We start from the raw sequence: 19,465 nt of genomic DNA, 5'->3' as shown, positions 1-19,465 counted from the left end.
ACAAAATCCTGGCACTGTTGCAGTTGTAGCTGCATTCATCCCACCGGTTTCTGGACTTGCCATTGGAATGAAGAAGGAGATATCTAAGCTGGCCTGTGCATACAGTAAAACAACAAATTTGACTGGATCTATATTGTTGGAATTCAACCAAGAATTAGGAGAAGTGCAAGTTGCAGTGCTCCAACATCGTGTGACTGTTAAAAGAACATATGGGATGTGAACAGTTCCCAGGAATGTGTTGTTTTAATTTCTCTGATTTTTCTCAAATTATTCAAATTCAGTTAGACAATATCCATCATATTATGATGTTTTCAAAAATGCCTAGGGTACCTAACTAGTTTTCTTGGTTTCACTGGATATGGATGGTAATTGTAGGTCTGCTTTTGTTATGTATCTGTATTCCTATTCTGTTAATGTGTGTATACAATTTAATTAGTAGTTTGTTAAAACCTATACATGCTTATGTTACTCTACAAGAAGTTATGTCAAAGAAATAATCAACCTTCCCATGTTTTCTTCTGCCTGCTACTTCTATAGCTTTTCTTCTTCCTTCCTAATTACAACCCTTTAGTAGATTTCGTGCCTCATATAGAAAATTACCGAGTATCATAATTCTTCCAAGTGGTAAAGATACCTCAAGACAAATGCTGGGCATAGAAGCCACAGGGCATAAATCTGCAAAGAAGTAAAAAGCTAACCTTTTCAAAGAATATTGCTTCTCTCCCACTTACCAACTTTACATTTCCCTGTATGGCCCCAGAAGACGGCTGGTTAGCCAGAGATGGGTAAGATTCCTCAAGGGAGGAACAACCTAAGACAGGCACAGTCGCAGGGGAGCCATCAGGTGAGAAATTGGGGATCAACAGAGGTGAGGCTTAGAACCTCACACCCCCCTCCCCCGTTTTGAGAGAAATCTTCTGCACCCGTGAATGTTTTGTTGCCCTTGTCTAGCTTGGATTAATACTTAGTCTATAGGCACAGACCTGATCATCTACATTTGCCCTCTTACAGCACTAAATTATGTTTCCTACCTTTATCTTGCATCTACCTACCACTTCAGCATTTTATTTAAAAAAATAATAATAAGGGAGAAATGTGGGATTCACATATAAATCAAGTATAAAAATCAAATAAATAATCATATCTGACCTGATTGTTTATAGTTCATGATGCGTGATCAAAACCGAAAGTTTCTGTGATATGACTGCCATTGCACTGTTCACCATTTAAGAACTTATTTACTATGTAAGAACTTGTTTGTTATGCTTCAGAAGATTGGAGACTGTTGAGAATTAGGCTTGGGGTTGATTAATGATTGTGAATTGAGTCCCCGATACAGAATTTTATTGTTGTTATCAACCATTTGATCAATAAATACGAGAGATGCCCTCTCTAAATGCAGAGATTCATCAAATATAAACTGCTATGGAGTGTCAAATTATCATTATTATATGTAATCCTCAGAAAGAAAAAAAGCCATTGCCAATTAAATTATGAAATATCATCTATGTAAATAAAGCCTAATTTCAAAGATGTTATACTCGGAAAAAAAAGGGGGTCAATCAAATATATTATGTTCTCAGATACAAAGACTGAATATGATAAAGATATTGATTCTTCCCCCCCCAAAATTATCAATATTAAAAATAAATAAATAAATAAAAATAAAAATAGACCTTAATGAATTTAAAATAATTGAAATCATACAGAATATGTTTTTGGACCATTATGAAATAATAGAAATCAATGACAGAAAGACAGCTGGGAAAAATCCTAAAATAGTTGGAAATTAAACCAGACACTACAAATACCCCATTCATCAAAGCACAAATCTCAGGAAAAATGAGAAAATATTTTTGAACTTAATGAAAAGGAAAATACAATATATGAAAAGTTGGGAATACTTATATTAATAAAGAAGATACTTTAAAGAATGTTCTGAAGTGAGTGGAGACCATTGCAGAATTGTGAATACACTTAAAACTGAACTGTAAACTTTCAAAAGGTGGATTTTATGGTATGTAAATACTTCAATAAAAAAACATGAAATAAGAAAGATCTCAGACCAAAAATCTAAGTTTCCACCTTAAACTGAAAACATAAGAGCAAACAAAAACCAAAGAAAACAAAAGAAAATAATAAAGATAACAGCAGAGTTTAATAAAATTATAAACATGAAAATAGAGAAAAATCAATGAAGCTGATAGTTTCAAATGATCAATAAAACTGACAAACCTCTAGCCAGACTACCCCAAGGGGGTAAGAAAGACATAAATTACCAGTGTCTGGAAATAAGGGACACAACTACGGACCCTACAAATGTTAAAAGATAATGAGGAAACATTATGAACAACTATATGCCCATTGTATTTTCTATTGCTGCTTAAAGAATTAGTACAACTACAGTGATTTAAAATAATACATTTACTACCTCACACTTTCTGTGGACTAAGAGTTCATTCATGGTTTAGCTAGCTGCTATGTGTAGGGTCTCATAAAGCTGCAATCAAGGTGTTTACTGCTGTGTTCTCATATGGAGTTTGGTCCAGTGGTAGGCAAAATAATGGTCCTCCAATGATGTTGATGTTCTAATCCCCAGAACCTGTGAATATGTCACCTTCCACGGCAAAGGCCCTTTCCAGATGTGATTAAATTAAGGATCTGAAAATGTGGAGATTATTTTGGATTATCTGGGTGGGCCCAATGTAATCACAAAGCTCCTTATATGAGAAAGAGCCAGGCAGGTGAGTCAGAGAAGGGGATGTGACAATGGAAGAAGTCAGAGTGATGCAATGTGAGAAAGATTTGACCAACCATTGCTAGATTTGAAGACAGAGGAAGGTGCTACAAGCCAAAGAATACAGGTGGCCTCTGGAAACTGGAAAAGGCAAGGAACTGATTCTTCCCTAGAACTTCCAGAAGGAATACAGCCTTCCTGATACCTTCATGTTTAGTGCCATAATACTCATTTGTGGACATGTGATTGTCAGAATTATGAGATAAATTTGTGTTGTTTTAGGCCACTCAATTTGTGTAAATTGTTACAGCAGCAACATAAAGCTAATATAATTGAGAAAAATAGAGGCCCTAGATTCTTGTTGGCTATTGGGTGGAAGCCATTCTCAGCTGCTCTATGTTGAAAACCTGAATGTTTTTTCCCTAAGATTGGAAGTCTGCTCTCACCACCTCTATTCAATATCATCCTAAAAATTCTAGTCAGTGCAATAAGGAAAGAAAAATAAATAAATAAACATACAGATTAGAAAGCAATAAAATCATTTCTATTCACAGACAACATGATTGCCTACATGAAAAATATTAAGGAATCTAAAATAATAATAATAATAATAAAATTCCTAGAATATGTGAGTTTAGCAAGGTCACAGGATACAAGGGAAATACAAAAAGCAATTGCATGTCTCAGACAAATAAGTCACCCTAAGTGTCCATCAATAGATGAATGAATACAGAAGATGTGGTACATATACACAATGGAATATTATCAGCTATAAAAAGAAAACAAATCCTGCCATGTGCAACATGGATGGATCTAGAGGGTATTAGGCCCAGTGAAATAAGCCAGGCAGAGAAAGACAAATACCATATGATTTCACTGATTCGTGGAGAATAAAAAGAAAGCAAGAATTCCAGGATAAAATATGGCAGCGTGAGAGGAGAGACAGAGGCTTCCTCCTAAAACTGTATACAATTAGAAAATATAGCTGGCACAACTAATTCTGAGAGAGCAACAGGAAAGAGGGCGGTGCCAGACTGCATACACCTGGAGAAAAGAGCAGACCTCATGGAACAGGGTAACGTACCAAAGTTGTGGCCTGGCAGGACCCAAGCCCTTCCCCCACCCCAGCTCACCAGCGGGAGGAAAAGAAATGGAGCAGGGAGGGAGTGGAAGGCCTGGGACTGCTGAATACCTAGCTCCCAGATCTGCTCTGGGAGCTCAAACCTGCATTTCATGGTGCTTTCATGATACTTGCATGATTACCGGGTTGGAAAGCTAATACAAGCAGAATTCCTGGAGAGACTGAGATTCCAGCCACTCATGGAAAGCAGGGATCCATATCTGGCTGCTCTGGGACAAAAGCTTAAACCTGTGTGCTCGGCCCACTGGTTAAGGCAGTGGAGACAGGCACAGCAGCCAGGAAGCAGGGAACAGCTCTTTACTCCCCCCAGGCACCAAAACCGCTCCACTGCAACCCCCAACATTGCTTCAAGGGCTAAGCAACTCCAGAGTAGAGCTTCTGGACACTACAGGGCGCCATATACAAATATGAAATGCCAAAGGAACCTGGTCCAGAGTAAAATTAATATAACTCCGGAGAAAGATTTAAATGATATGGACCTTATGATTCTTCCTGAAAGGGAGTTCAAAATAAAAATTATCAACATGCTAATGGAGGTACAGAAAGATATCCAAGAACTCAGGAATGAATTCAGGTCAGAGATCCAATCACTGAAGAGCACGATGGAGGGTATTAAAAGCAGGTTGGATACAGTGGAAGAGATGATAAATGAAACAGAAACTAGAAAAGAGGAACACAAAGAAGCTGAGGCGGAGAAAAAAGGATCTCTAAGAATGAAAGAATATTGAGAGAACTGTGTGACCAATCCAAACGGAACAATATTCACATTATAGGGATAGCAGAAGAAGAGAAAGAGAAAGGGATAGAAAGTGTCTTTGAGGAGTTAGTTTCCGAAAACTTCCCCAGTCTGGGGAAGGAGATAGTCTCTCAGGTCATGGAGATCCACAGATCTCCCAACACAAGGGACCCAAGGAAGACAACACCAAAACATAGAGTAATAAAATCGGCAAAGATCAAGGATAAGTACAGACTATTAAAGGCAGCCAGAGAGAGAAATAAGGTCACATACAAAGGAAAGCCCATCAGGCTAACATCAGACTTCTCAGCAGAAACCATACAGGTCAGAAGGGAGTGGCATGATGTGTTTAATGCAATGAAGCAGAAAGCCCTGCAACCAAGATTACTTTATCGGGCAAGATTATCCTTTAAATTTGAAGGAGGGATTAAACAATTTCCAGATAAGCAAAAGCTGAGAGAATTTACCTCCCACAAACCATCTCTACAGTATATTTTGGAGGGACTGCTATAGATGGAAGTGTTTCTAAGGTTTAATAGCTGTCACTAGATGAAATAAAACCACAGTAAAGAAAGTATAACAGCTAATTACTAAGCAAATGCAAAATTAAATTAACTAATCCCAAAGTCAATCAAGGGATAGACAAAGAATACAGAATATGATACCTAATATATAAAGAATGGAGGAGGAGAAAAAGAAAAGAACCTTTGGATTGTGTTTGTAACAGCATCTTAAGTGAGTTGTTAGACTCATAGACAGTAAGGAAATTAACCTTGAACCTTTGGTAACCATGAATCTAAAGCCTGCAATGGCAATAAGTACATACCCATGGATAATCAGCCTAAATGTAAATGGACTGAATGCACCAATCAAAAGACATAGAGATACTGAATGGATAAAAAAACAAGACCCACCTATATGCTGCCTGTAAGAGACTCACTTTAAACCCAAAGGCATACACAGACTAAAAGTGAAGGGATGGAAAAAGATACTTCATGCAACTAACAGAGAGAAAAAAGCAGGACTTGCAGTACTTGTATTAGACAAAATAGACTTCAAAACTCAGAAAGTAACAAGAGACAAAGAAGGACATTATATAATGATAAAGGGGTCAATCCAACAAGAAGATATAACCATTATAAATATCTATACTCCCAACACAGGAGCACCCACATATGTGAAACAAATACTAACAGAATTAAAAGGGGAAATAGAATGCAATGCATTCATTCTAGGAGACTTCAACACTCCACTCACTCTGAAGGATAGATCAACCAGGCAGAAGATAAGTAAGGAGACAGAGGTACTGAACAACACAATAGAACAGATCGACCTAACAGACATCTATAGAACTCTACACCCAAAAGCAACAGAATACACATTCTTCTCAAGTGCACACGGAACGTTTTCAAGAATAGATCATATACTAGGCCACAAAAAGAGCCTCAGTAAATTCAAAAAGATTGAAATTGTACCAACCAGTTTCTCAGATCACAAAGCTATGAAAGTAGAAATAAATTACACAAAGAAAATTAAAAATCCCACAAACACGTGGAGGCTTCACAACATGCTCATAAATAACCAATGGATCAATGACCAAATAAAAACAGAGGTCAAGCAATATATGGAGACAAATGACAACAAGAATACAACACTGCAAAATCTGTGCGATGCAGCCAAGGCTGTGCTAAGAGGAAAGTATATTGCAATACAGGCCTACCTCAAGAAAGAAGAACAATCCCATATGAGTAGTCTAAACTCACAATTAATGAAACTAGAAAAAGAACAATGAGGCCCAAAGTCAGTAGAAGGCGGGACATAATAAAGATTAGAGCGAAATAAATAAAACTGAGAAGACTAAAACAATAGAAAGACTCAATGAAAGCAAGAGCTGGTTCTTTGAGAAAATAAACAAAATAGATAAACCCCTAGCCAGACCTATCAAGAAAAAAAGACAGTCTACACATATAAACAGAATCAGAAATGAGAAAGGAAAAATCACTACAGACACCACAGAAATAAAAAGAATTATTAGAGAATACTATGAAAAATTATACGCTAACAAACTGGATAACCTAGAAGAAATGGACAACTTTCTAGAAAAATACAACCTTCCAAGGCTGACCCAGGAAGAAACAGAAAATCTGAACAGACCAATCACCAGCAAGGAAATGGAATTCGTAATAAAAAAAACTACCTAAGAACAAAACCCCTGGACCCAATGGCTTCACTGCTGAATTTTCTCGAACATTTAGTGAAGACCTAATACCCATGCTCCTTAAAGTTTTCCAAAAAGTAGAAGAGGAAGGAATTCTTCCAAACTCATTCTATAAGGCCAGCATCACTCTAATATCAAAACCAGGCAAAGACACCACAAAAAAAGAAAATTACAGACCAATATCCCTGATGAACATAGATGCAAAAATACTCAACAAAATATTAGCAAACCGAATTCAAAAATACATCAAAAAGATCATCCATTATGATTAACTTGGATTTATGCCAGGGATGTAAGGATGGTACAGCATTTGAAAACCCATCAACATCATCCACAACATCAACAAAAAGAAGGACAAAAACCACATGATCAACTCCACAGATGCTGAAAAAGCATTTGACAAAATTCAACATCCATTCATGATAAAACCTCTCAATAAAATGGGTATAGAGGGCAAGTGCCTCAACATAATAAAGGCCATATAAGACAAACCCACAGCCAACATTATACTTAACAGCAAGAAGCTGAAATATTTTCCTTTAAAACTGGGAACAAGGCAAGGATATCCACTCTCCCCAACATAGTTCTGGAGGTCCTAGCCACGGCAATCAGACAACACAAAGAAATAAAAAGCATCCAGATTGGCAAGGAAGAAGTTAAACTGTCCCTGTTTGCAGATGACATGATATTGTACATAAAAAAAACCTAAAGAATCCACTCCATAACTACTAGAACTAATATCTGAATTCAGCAAAGTTGCAGGATACAAAATTAATACACAGAAATCTGTGGCATTCCTATACACTAACAATGAACTAGCAGAAAGAGAAATCAGGAAAACAACTCCATTCATAAATGCATCCAAAAGAATAAAATATCTAGGAATAAACCTAACCCAGGAAGTGAAAGACCTATACCCTAAAAACTACAAGACACTCATGAGAGAAATTAAAGAAGATACCAATAAATGGAAACTCATCCCATGCTCATGGATAGGAAGAATTAATATTGTCAAAACAGCCATCCTGCCTAAAGCAATCTATAGATTTAAGGCAATTCCTATCAAAATACTAACAGCATTCTTCAACGAACTAGAGAAAATCATTCTAAAATTCATTTGGAACCACAAAAGACCCAAAATAGTCAAAGCAATCCTGAGAAGGAAGAATAAAGCAGGGGGAATTATGCTCCCCAACTTTAAGTTCTACTACAAAGCCACAGTAATCAAGACAATTTGGTACTGGCACAAGAACAGACCCATAGACCAATGGAACAGACTAGAGAGCCCTGACACAACCATATATGGTCAATTAATATATGATAAAGGAGCCATGGACATACAAAGGGGAAATGACAGCCTATTCAAAAGCTGGTGTTGGCAAAACTGGACAGGTACATGCAAGAGAATGAAACTGGATTAGTGTTTAACCCCATACACAAAAGTAAACTCGAAATGGATTAAAGACTTGAATGTAAGTCATGAAACCATAAAACTCTTAGAAGACACCATAGGCAAACATCCCCTGAATACAAGCATAAGCAACTTCTTCCTGAACCCATCACCTCGACAAAGGGAAACAAAAGCAAAAATGAACTCATGTGACTACATCAAATTAAAAAGTTTTTGCACGGCAAAGGACATCATCAACAAAACAAAAAAGCATCTTACAGTATGGGAGAATATATTTGTAAATGACATATATGACAAGGGGTTAACATCCAAAATATATAAAGAACTTACATACCTCAGCACCCAAAAAGCAAATAACCCGATAAACAAATGGGCAGAGGATATGAAGAGATGGGTCTCCCAAGAAGAAATTCAGATGGCCAATAGACACATGAAAAGATACTCCACATCACTAATCATCAGGGAAATGCAAATTAAAACCAGAATGAGATATCACCTCACACCAGTAAGGATGGCCAGCATTGAAAAGACTAAGAACAACAAATGTTGGCGAGGATGCGGAGAAAGGGGAACCCTCCTACATTGCTGGTGGGAATGTAAGCTAGTTCAACCATTGTGGAAAGCAATATGGAGGTTCCTCAAAAAACTAAAAATACAAATACCACTTGACCCTGGAATCCCACTCCTTGGAATATACCCAAAGAATACAACTTCTCAGATTCAAAAAGACATATGCAACCCTATGTTCATCGCAGCATTTTTTACAAATAGCCAAGATATGGAAGCAACATAAGTGTCCATCTGTAGATGAATGGATAGAGAAGATGTGGTACATATATACAATGGAATAGTATTCAGCCATAAGAAAGAAACAAATCCTACCATTTGCAACAATATGGATGGAGCTAGAGGACATTATGCTCAGAGAAATAAGCCAGGCAGAGAAAGACAAATGCCAAATGATTTCCCTCATTTGTGGAGTATAACAATGAGGCAAAACTGAAGGAACAAAATGGCAGCAGACTCAGAGACTCCAAGAATGAACTAGTGGTTACCAAAGGGGAGGGATGTGGGAGGGCGGATGGGGAGGGAGGGAGAAGGGAACTGAGGGGTATTATGTTTAGTACACATGGTGTGGGGGATCATGGGGAGAAGAGTGTATCACAGAGAAGGGACATAGTGGATCTCTGGCAACTTGCTGCACTGATGTACAGTGACTGCATTGGGGTATGGGTAGGGACTTGATAATATGGGTAAACGTAGTAACTACATTGTTTTTTCATGTGAAACCTTCGTAAGAGTGTATATCAATCACACCTTAATAAAAAATTTTTAAAAAAAGAAAGCAAAACAGAAGGAACAAAACAGCAGTAGATTCATGGACACTGAGAAGTGACTAGTGGTTATCAAGGGGGAGGGGTTTGGGTGGGTGGCTGGGGCAGGAAGAGGGGGATAAAGGGGCACAATAATTCACAATCACAATATAAGATGGTCATGGGGATGGTAATACAGGATGGAGAATACAGTCAATGATTCTGTAACATCTTTCTATGTTAATAGATAGTAACTTCACTAGACGGGGTCAGGATTTAATAACATTGGTACCTGTTGAACCACTGTATTGTACATTTGGAAACCAACATAAGATTGTATAATTGTATATCAACAATACTTCAATAAATAAACAGAACTGCATGTCTCTATACTAGCAATGAATAACCAGAAATTATGAAAACTGCTCAAAAATATGAAATACCTAGGTGTAAATATAACAAAATATGTGTAGGATTTATATACTAAAAACCACAAAACACCAATTAAAAGAAGCATAAATAAATGGAGAGATATACCACATTCATGGAGTGTAAGAGTCAATGTTAAAATTACAGTTTTCCCCAAACTAATCTAAAGATACAATAGAATTCCAATTAAAATGCCAACAGGATTTTTTTGTACAAATTGACAAGCTAGCTCTAAAATGTCTATGGAAAGGCAAAGGAAGTAGAATAACCAAAACTATTTTGAAAAAGAAGAATAAACTGGAGGACTCACACTCTGATTTTAAGACTATTTTATAAAGCTATGCTAACGAAGATGACAATATGGTATGGGCAAAGGGATAGAGACATAGATCAGTGGAGCAGATAAGAGAGTTCTGAAACTGATCCACACAAAAATGGCCAACTAATTTTTGAAGAAGGTGTAAAGGCAATTCGATGAAGAAAGATCTCCAACAAAGCATGCCAGAAAAATAGACATCTATATGCAAAATTAGGCACCTCAATCCATATCTCATATCTTATGCAGAAGTTAATTTGAAATGAATCATAGACCTAAGTGTACACAGCAAAACTACAAAACTTTTCTTTTATAAAACACAGGATGAAATATTTTGTGATCTTGGGTTAAGCAAAGAGTTGTGAGATATGATATCATGATCCATAAAGATAAAATTGATAAGCTGGATATCATCACATTGAAAACTCTGCTCCGCTAAAGACACTGTCAAGAATGAAGGGTCAAGCTACTGATTGGGAGAAAATTTTGTAAATCACATTAACTGAAAAGGGACTTGTATCCAGAATATATAGAGAACTCTCAAAACTCAAAGATAAGACAAACAGCCCAATTTTTTAAAATGGGCAAATATTTGAACAGATGCTTCACCAAAAATGTTAAATGGATAACACATAAGCACAGGAAAAGAAGTTCAACATTATTAGTCACTATAAAAATCAAGTGAAGCCTCATTATTTACATTAGCCAAAATATGGAAGTAACCTAAATTTCCATCAATAGATGAATCAATAAAGAAGATGTGGTACATATAAACAATGGAATATTACTCAGTCATAGAAAGTAATGAAATCTTGCCATTTGGGGCAACATGGATAGACCTAGAGGGTATTATGGTGAGATAAGCCAGACAGAGAAAGACAAATACCATATGATTTCACTTATATGTGGAATCTAAAAAACAAAACAAATGAATAAACAAACAAAACAAAAATAGACTCATGGACACAGAGAAGAGACTGGTGGTTGCCATAGGTGGTGGGAGTAAAGTGGGTGAGGGGATAAAGAGGTGTAGCCTTCCAATTTTAAAATAAACTAGTCACAGGAATAAAAATATACATAGGAAATATAGTCAATAATATTGTAATGTTTTTGTTTGATGAAGAATAGTAACAACACTTATCATGGTATTTAGTAATGTATATAATTGTCAAATCACTATGTTGTACACCTAAAACCTATATAATATTGTATATCAACTATACTTCAATTTTTAAAAATCCAATGGATATCAGTGAGTTAGCAATACATACCTATAATGGCTAAGAACAAAACAAAACTGACAATACCAAGTACTGGAAAGGATGTGAAACAACTGAAACATTCCTACATTGCTAGTGGGAATGCAGTGATACACATGTTTTGGAAAACAGTTTGTAAGTGCCTTAGAAAGTCAAATATACACTTACCATACCACCCAGCAATCATACTCTTAAGTATTTACCCATGTGAAATGAAAACTTATCACACAAAAACCTGTATGTAAATATTTCCAGTGATTTTATGTATCACCAAAAACTGGAAATAGCCCTCATGTCCCTCAACTGGCTGAATGAAGCATATGGAAAAGGGATGGAAGGAAGAGAAGACCCAAGATGCAGGAAAAGCAGGGACCTACAGAGCTCTGAGGTCAGAGCAGCAGCAGTGCATGAGCTTTCTCTTCAGGACACACTCTCTTACTAACTCAGGTCCAGCAGTTTCCAAGCTCTGTGCTACTTGATTTTGAGTTTCAATTTCCTGGGAGAAACTATGATTACACCAGTTTAAGTTGTCTACCTCTAGATTAACTGGCAGCAGCCCGGAGCAGAGTTGCCTGTCTTTGAAGGCTACTGGGACTTTGTACCTGTGCACTGGAACCATTCACAGTGAAAAGGAATTGTGTGCTAGTTAGTTGCGCCAAGAGATGTGTACTGTAAGCAAAAAAGGTGCATGGATTCTCTTCCACTGGAGGTCACCATCAGGATATGAAAAGGATGAAATAGGGTTCAGTGGCATTCTGATTACTTTTCCTCTCAGTCTCTTTAATATCCCAACAGGTTTTTGTCTAAGGTTTAAGAGAAATTTTCATTATTCTCATGTTTAGTCTTAAAATTTTGTTAAAAATACCGACAAAAGATCATATGCACTCTCATTTAGTTCCTTTACCTAAAAGATAATACTTCTAAATGTTTAGGGTGGCCTTCAAAATGCTACTACCCTGCTCAAAAATTGATAGGGGCTCCCTATGACCTACTATATTGAAACATTTAAGTATTTAGAGTTCTTCATCAAATAACCCCTCTTCTGCATTTCCCAAAGCCTTATTGATTAAACATTTGTTGAATATACATGATTTCTACTTAATAAACATTAATGTGATTATGGTGACCACATTTGTCAATCTTATTGACAAGAACTTACAGACATAATAGAATCAAGTATCTGGACTCAGACCATCCTAGAATATTTGTAGCATTCAATTTCTATAACTCAAACATTTACCTCGAAAATAAATTCTATATCTCAAAAATAATTAAAGGATATGCAAAAAAATTGAAAACAATTTTTCTCTGCAAGCAAGAGCAATTCTGTTTGGTACAAGCTACTCTCCAGCAATTTTTGACCTTGTCCTGTCAGAGTCCTGGCTGCCCCCAGACCTACTTTGTTTCACTCCCACTTTGCTTTTTCTTTTGCTATTCCTTTGAACTTGAAAATATTATCTTGTGTATTATCATTCTATTCTGTGTCCCCCACTTGAGATAAAGTAAACCATCTTCAGAAAGTTTGCACTTACTAATCTCTCTATACTCTAAACAATCCTTAAAACACAATAAAAACCTATCTTTCCTGAACATGAGAACTTTGTGTGTAATTTTTTTAATAAAGGAACTTGATAAATTTTATACTGTGTGTAATAATATCAACAATATGTAAAATGATAATTATGCATTTTCCTTAACTCAACCACCTCCCTTCATGAAGTAATCTGTCTCTCTCCTCCTTGGAATTTCCTTTGCATTTCACTCCTCTATTGAACACAACTCATTTTCTATTTTGAATTATGGTTCTCTGTCAATGCTTGTTTCCTCTGTGAGATTAGGAAAAGTTCTTTGAGGGAAAGTACTGAGTCGTACTTCTTTTTGAACCCCTTCTACTTCTCAGCACAATGCCTAGCATAGCATAAGTGCACAATACACATTTTTTTGAGTGAAGGAATTAACTAATAGATTTCATTTCTATGGTGATATTATTACAGACTCCTCTTCCATATGCCTGCCAAACAGCTTAGAAAAAAAACAATTACTGAAAACAGTTCAGAGAACCCTATCTGTGAAATTGTTGGTATGATGCAATTCTGAACAAGTTTAGGGGCCACCAGGCTACATGGAAAGTTGTCAGCTCTTTTGTGTTACTTCCACAAAAACCAAAAAATGTTAGGGTTCCTGAGAAATAAGTACCAATTTTAGAATTCCATTTATTAATGGTTAGCAGCTTCTCCTTTCTCAGTGGCAGTATGATAAAATGGTTAGAAGCTTGGGGTCTGAAGTCAGAATACCTGGATTTCAATATCACCTCCACCACATATTAACTAAGTGACCTTAGGTAGACAAGATGTTTAACCTCTCTATACCTCATTTTCATCACAGGCAAAATGTAGAAACTAACAGTACAGGCCCTCAAAGGGATGCTGTGAAAATTAATGACAATGTACTAAAACTATTTTGTATAGTACCTGACACTGTTTAAAAGTGATAGCAGTATGTAGTACTATATTTACCTTATATTCCCTGCTAGTAAATTCCATGATGTTAAGGACAAAGTGAGTTCCTTTTTTTAATGCCCTTATAGCACGTAGCACAGTAACAAACAGTAGATGCTCAAAAAGTGATGATGTGAATTGTATTTGAGACAGAGAAACTGAATGCACAAGAAAATGAAAGCATGTTAAAAATATAAATGCAATTAATTTAAATAAAAGGTTTCTTGGCATATCATTTGAATATTTTCAGTTATTTCTTTACAATTTTACAATTAGTTGTTAGGTTGCTTTGTTACTTGCTTTGTGACTTGATATTTTCTTACCCTCCTCAGAGCATGTAGTTTGGTGTAATGCACTTTAGATCCCTCAGAACTGTTGGCGTCCTGACAAGCCGGCTATTTGGATGATCTGAGGGATGAGGCTGCTGCAGTAAAAAGTGGGTTACATCAGGGTACAGCTTTGCTGCTGGGTATTAAAGGCCAATAACATAAGAAATAATTTAAGAAAACAGCGTTCAGGAAGAGGGGCCCAGCCCAGCCTTTGTGAAGGCTCGTGTGGACACTCCGAGGCCCCTAACGGGCCTGGAGACCTGAGTGGGCAGCAGGCTTGGGGGGAGATGTCAAGGCCGCTGTCTGAGTCATTCTCACCTCCGAGGCAGGTGCGGGCGGCAGAAGGCCTCGCCTCGGCGCGGGCAGCTCAGAGTCACGGGACGCCGCCTCCGGGCTGGCACTGACCTTGCCGCGGGCGGCGGGGCTGCCGCAGTCCCGGCGCCGCAGGGCCGGCGGCTGGTGGGGGGCGCCCAGCGGCCCACGACCCGCAAGACATCGGAGCCGGCCGCCGCCCCCCTGCAGTCCCTCAGCGCCTCCTTCCCGCGCCAGGTCGCCCGCCGAGCCGCGAGGGCCGCGCCACGGCGCGCAGAAGGGGGGGCGGGGCGCGCGCCCACCGGCCCGCGGAGGTCGGCTGGCGCGGGCGCACGCGCCGCAGCCGCGCGGGAGGGGGGCGGGGAGGGTGGGTGTGCTCGGGGCGCGCGCGCCGCCAGCGCCTCAGCCTGCTGCTCCGCCCGCGCCTCCTGCTCCCGGCTCGGCCCCAGCGCGCCGGCTCCCGAGCGCCCTTGGGCGGCGCGGGGCCCGCGGTGCAGAGTCCGCCAACCCCGGACCCGCGTCCCGCACCCTGACGGTCCCGGTAAGCGGGGGAGGGGGCGGGGGCGACGGAGACCCGGCGGGCACCCTGAGGGGCGGGTCTGCAGGTAGCGGACAACCCTCCGGGGACTCTGAGGTGTTGTGTGGGAGCCGCCCCTCAAGGGGTCCCATGAGTTAACCGGGTACAGCCCGAGGGGCGCTGCCTCTACCCCACGGCAGAGTCTCGGAGGCGGTGTGGGGAGCCGCCCCCAAGGAAGACCCCCTGTGTGCATGGAGACTTCCAGGGCTCGCTCTGCATTTGCTGCCATGGGGAGGCCCAGTGTGGAGGGTATACCGTCTCCAGAGACCGTCTGTGTAACTACGGGAGGGCAAGCCTGATCTCGGCGTTGTCTCCGTAGAACACCATTTGGAAACATCGGGGAGCCTCCGGAGCCTCTGCTGTGGGGATAGTCCCCACAGAGGAACTCTGTATAAAGGAGGACCTTAGACAGTTCCCTGGGCCTTCCTGCAAAGAACCTCTGACTGGGAGGAAAAGATCCTGCCATGGGATCCAGGCCAGGAGTAACTTCCCATATGCCCAAGGGGCTTTGGCCTTGACCTTCCTTAGGGCTCAGTGTACCCGAACTTGTGTCCCTCCAACGTGGTGGAGAGACGGGGGCCCGTGGTGCTGCTGCCTTTGTCCACTTCTCCCCTAACCCTATTAGAATTCTTACTCTCCATGGTAGTCCAGTTGGCTCCAAACTGGATTTTAGTGGAGGCAAGAACATCTAAAGAGCACAGAGTACAAGGGAGGGGAGGACCGCTGAGGCCTCTGAAACAGAAAAAGATTTGAGCCCTGGGGCTTGACTATCAGGAAGAAAGCAGTATAATCAGATGGAATAACTGACTCTGGCAGGTGCTGTAAAGAAAGTCATTTGCATGAAGGAAGAAAGGATATATGAGATTACTGAGCACCAATATGCCAAGTAGTATACCAGGGATGTTTACCATCTCATATAGTTCTTACAGCAGCCTTATGAAATTATCTCCTTTTAAACATGAGGCACTTTATTCTCAGGTTTACCAATTTGCCCAAGGTCATCACAAAGCTTGGCATCATGAAATCTGTTTTTAGAAGTTTATTTGGGGAAAAATATCAAGGAGAGGCAGAAGCATGAATGTATATTTGTTAATAAATTGCATTAAGATACCAAGTATAGGGCTTTGCAATAGCACATGCTCAAGAAATGTGATGATTGAGTAAGTGGATGAGGACAGTTTAATTGGGGATGAGACTGCTGCAGGAACTGATTTCATCTGAATCTCCAGATTTCAGGGTGTGGCTTCCTTCTCTGGCAGCCCCACTATACTGATGCCTGTGGGCCACTCTGGGTTTAATTGGGTCTGGGAGAGACCTCTGGGTGTGGTCTTTGACAGGACTTAACTGGAGAACTAGAGGAACCCTTCAGAGGTTGGCACGTCCTGAGACCACCCTCTCTGCTGCAGAATCCTTAAAGCAGAAAGAGAGAGAGGATCACTTTTAGGAAGCATGATCCACAGTGTCTTTGTGGCCATCTGACTACATGTACCAGCAGACACTGGTCCACAGGTAGCATGCAGCACACATTTGCCCAACCGTGCCTCTGCATGATGAGAAGGTCAGGGAAGGTGCAGAGCCAAGGAAGGATTATTGGGAGTTGTCTAGGGAGGGCAAAGGATCTGCACCAACATAGTGATGCACCCCCACCTTACCTCCTTGGCTGTGATAGTGCTTTCATTCCATCTGAATCTCAAGGGTGTGATTTTGGAATCAAAGATAGACTGGTTTCTTGTCCAGAAATGGACTGGAGAGGGAGCTAAGTGATGGAACTTACCACAGAGCCATTCTGGAAGGGTTTCCCTGTTGCCCTTCCTCCTCTTCCACACAGCCAAATCTAGTGACATCCTTCTTTAATAGAAGTGGCTTCCTTGAGCTTCTGGGGTTACATAGAAGAAAGATCAGGCTTGTGAGAAAACAACGTGGTTTACCAATTGTTAGCTTTTCTTTTTAATTCAAAGGCTGCATGAAGCATGGGTGTGGCCCCTCATGCACAGACCAATGGAATAAACTCCATCAAAGATTTATATTGGTTAAGCACCTCTCCATTACAGAGTTGTTTATTATAAATCCCCTTTCAGTTCAAACTCCTCTTACCAGGTTAACACACCAAAATACAGGGATTTTTTTTTTAAAGAAAATCTGGGGCAAGCCTGCTAATATGATCATTACTTCAATTTAGAGATTTGTCATTGAGGTTTTATACCTAAATTAGTCATTTCAGTGAGGGCTCTTGGTTACTGTTCCCACTAACAACCCTGGAAAGATTGCTAGGTGGCTCCAGGTGCTTCCCAAATACTGGACCTTGGACATTATCTACTTGGTGTCCGGCATTGGGTAAGCATTAATATTACAAAAATCTTAAGAATACTAATTCTCCCCTAATCATAACACAAAGTCTGCAGATCAAATCATTTCAGAATGGGTATGAAGGATGTCACCAATTGGCCTTAGTCTATTCAAAAAACACTCTCTCCAAAGGGAAATGAAAGAGGAAAAAATGGCTCACCCAATTTCACTTAAGTGTACACAAATGCGTCTGGATCTTACTGCTGGATTTTACAGCCTTTAATCTGCCACACCCTCTCTGACCATACTCTTACGGTTTTCTTCCTCCTACATTTGCCATCTTTTTTTATTATTAAGGTATCATTGATATACACTCTGATGAAGGTTTCACATGAAAAACATTGTGGTTACTACATTCACCCATATTATTAAGTCCCCCACCCATGCCCCATTGAAGTCACTGTCCACCAATGTAGTAAGATGCCACGGAGTCACTACTTGTCTTCTCTGTGCTACACTGACTTCCCCGTGACCCCCCCACACCATGTGTACTAATCATAATACCCCTCAATCCCCTCCACCCTCCCTCCCCTTTGGTAACTGCTAGTCCCTTCATAGAGTCTATGAGTCTGCTGTTGTTTTGTTCCTGCAGTTTTGCTTCGTTGTTACACTCCACAAAGGAGGGAAATAATTTCATTTGCCATCTTTTTGATAGTGCTTCCTTTTCCTCAAACATATATAGTAGGACCATGCCTGGCCCATTCCCTACACTCCCTTTATTTTTTTCCAGTGCACCTGTTCTTATGTGGATCATATTTATGCAAACAGTTCCCTTTCTCTTTAGCTACAGAATATATTCTCTTTCAGTCCCACATGCATTTCTCCAGCAGTGCTCTTGGTTTCTGCTCTCTTCATCTCCCAAACTGATGTGTTCATTTCTCATGGGAATTCCATTTTCCACTATACCCCTCAATCTTAATGACCAAGTTCTGACAGGGTTTGCTTACCAGCTTTGGACCAAGAAACCAAGACCATCAAGATCCACCTGGAAACATTATTTTTTCCATTATAACAACTCTCTCTGTCCTTTCTCTTCCAGCAGTCCCCTCAGAGACCCCTTAGTACATTTGCTAAGTGTTACCTACTTTGCCAGGAACTCTGCTAGATAAATATGAGAGTTCCTTGCCCTTGAGTTCACACAGAATCAGTCTGTATTTCTCTAATCATTTACTATAAGAGGGAAATTACAGCTACACAGATAATCTACAGGAATCAATGTAGAGTATGCCTTTTCCCTAACGTCACTGAAACACAAATCCTGTTCTGTGTGTGCCTCCTCTGGCAGCCACATTCTTAGCTCCCTGCCATTGCCCTAACAAAATTCCTTTGCCTGTGTGCTTTGAGTGAACTGGCCACACACTTAGCTTCCTATGGTAATAAGGACAGTACCTTACATTTGGGTAACATGTTACAGTTTACAAAGCCTTTTTACATATGCCATATTTGGTTCTGAGAAATATTTAATCTTACTGGAGTCTTCTCACTAAAACAACAGGGTGTGGGCTGCCTGGCTCCATTTCTCTCTTGTTTTTTATTTATTTGTGTGTTTTGTTTCTTGAGCCTCCTAATCAGGTTTACTGATCTCAGAAAGAAAGACCCAATGATTCACTACAATTAACACCTTCTATCTCTTAAACTATGGAGAGGATTTTCTTGTTGAGTCCAAAGGCTAAGCAATGCATTCATTGGTCAGCCCTGGGATTTAGCAGGGCTGTCTTGCCACCTGGCTTCAGAAAATTCAATTCTCTGGGTTTTGTTTTTTTCTCCCTGAAATCCAAAAACATTTTCCTTTCTAAACAGATATTTTAAGCATACTATCTCAAATCAGTTCTTTGGGCTGATT

At 39.7% G+C, this 19,465-nt stretch overlaps 2 protein-coding genes across 6 annotated transcripts in view; one reads left to right on the top strand and one right to left on the bottom strand.

The window, feature by feature from the left end:
• SPATA31F3 (SPATA31 subfamily F member 3) overlaps positions 1 to 19,465 on the bottom strand; it is a 167,675-nt gene that overhangs the window by 69,453 nt on the left and 78,757 nt on the right. Inside the window, exon 6 of the mRNA XM_073228019.1 lies at positions 17,051 to 17,152. The gene's annotated coding sequence lies outside the window, so the exon portion shown is untranslated. The remainder of the gene's footprint in view (positions 1 to 17,050; positions 17,153 to 19,465) is intronic.
• The window catches only part of PHF24 (PHD finger protein 24), a 32,547-nt gene continuing 27,780 nt past the window's right edge, over positions 14,699 to 19,465 (top strand). For 2 of the 5 annotated variants that reach the window (XM_037009868.2, XM_017671981.3), the window contains exon 1: positions 15,105 to 15,240. The gene's annotated coding sequence lies outside the window, so the exon portion shown is untranslated. Of the gene's footprint in view, positions 14,937 to 15,104; positions 15,241 to 19,465 lie in introns of those variants that run through there. The other 3 variants (XM_073227969.1, XM_073227977.1, XM_037009867.2) reach the window with 3 other exon arrangements.

Source organism: Manis javanica, chromosome 2 (genome assembly GCF_040802235.1).
Source record: "Manis javanica isolate MJ-LG chromosome 2, MJ_LKY, whole genome shotgun sequence".
In the NCBI taxonomy this organism is placed as follows: Eukaryota; Metazoa; Chordata; class Mammalia; order Pholidota; family Manidae; genus Manis; species Manis javanica.
This window is presented reverse-complemented; position numbering and strand designations above follow the sequence as displayed.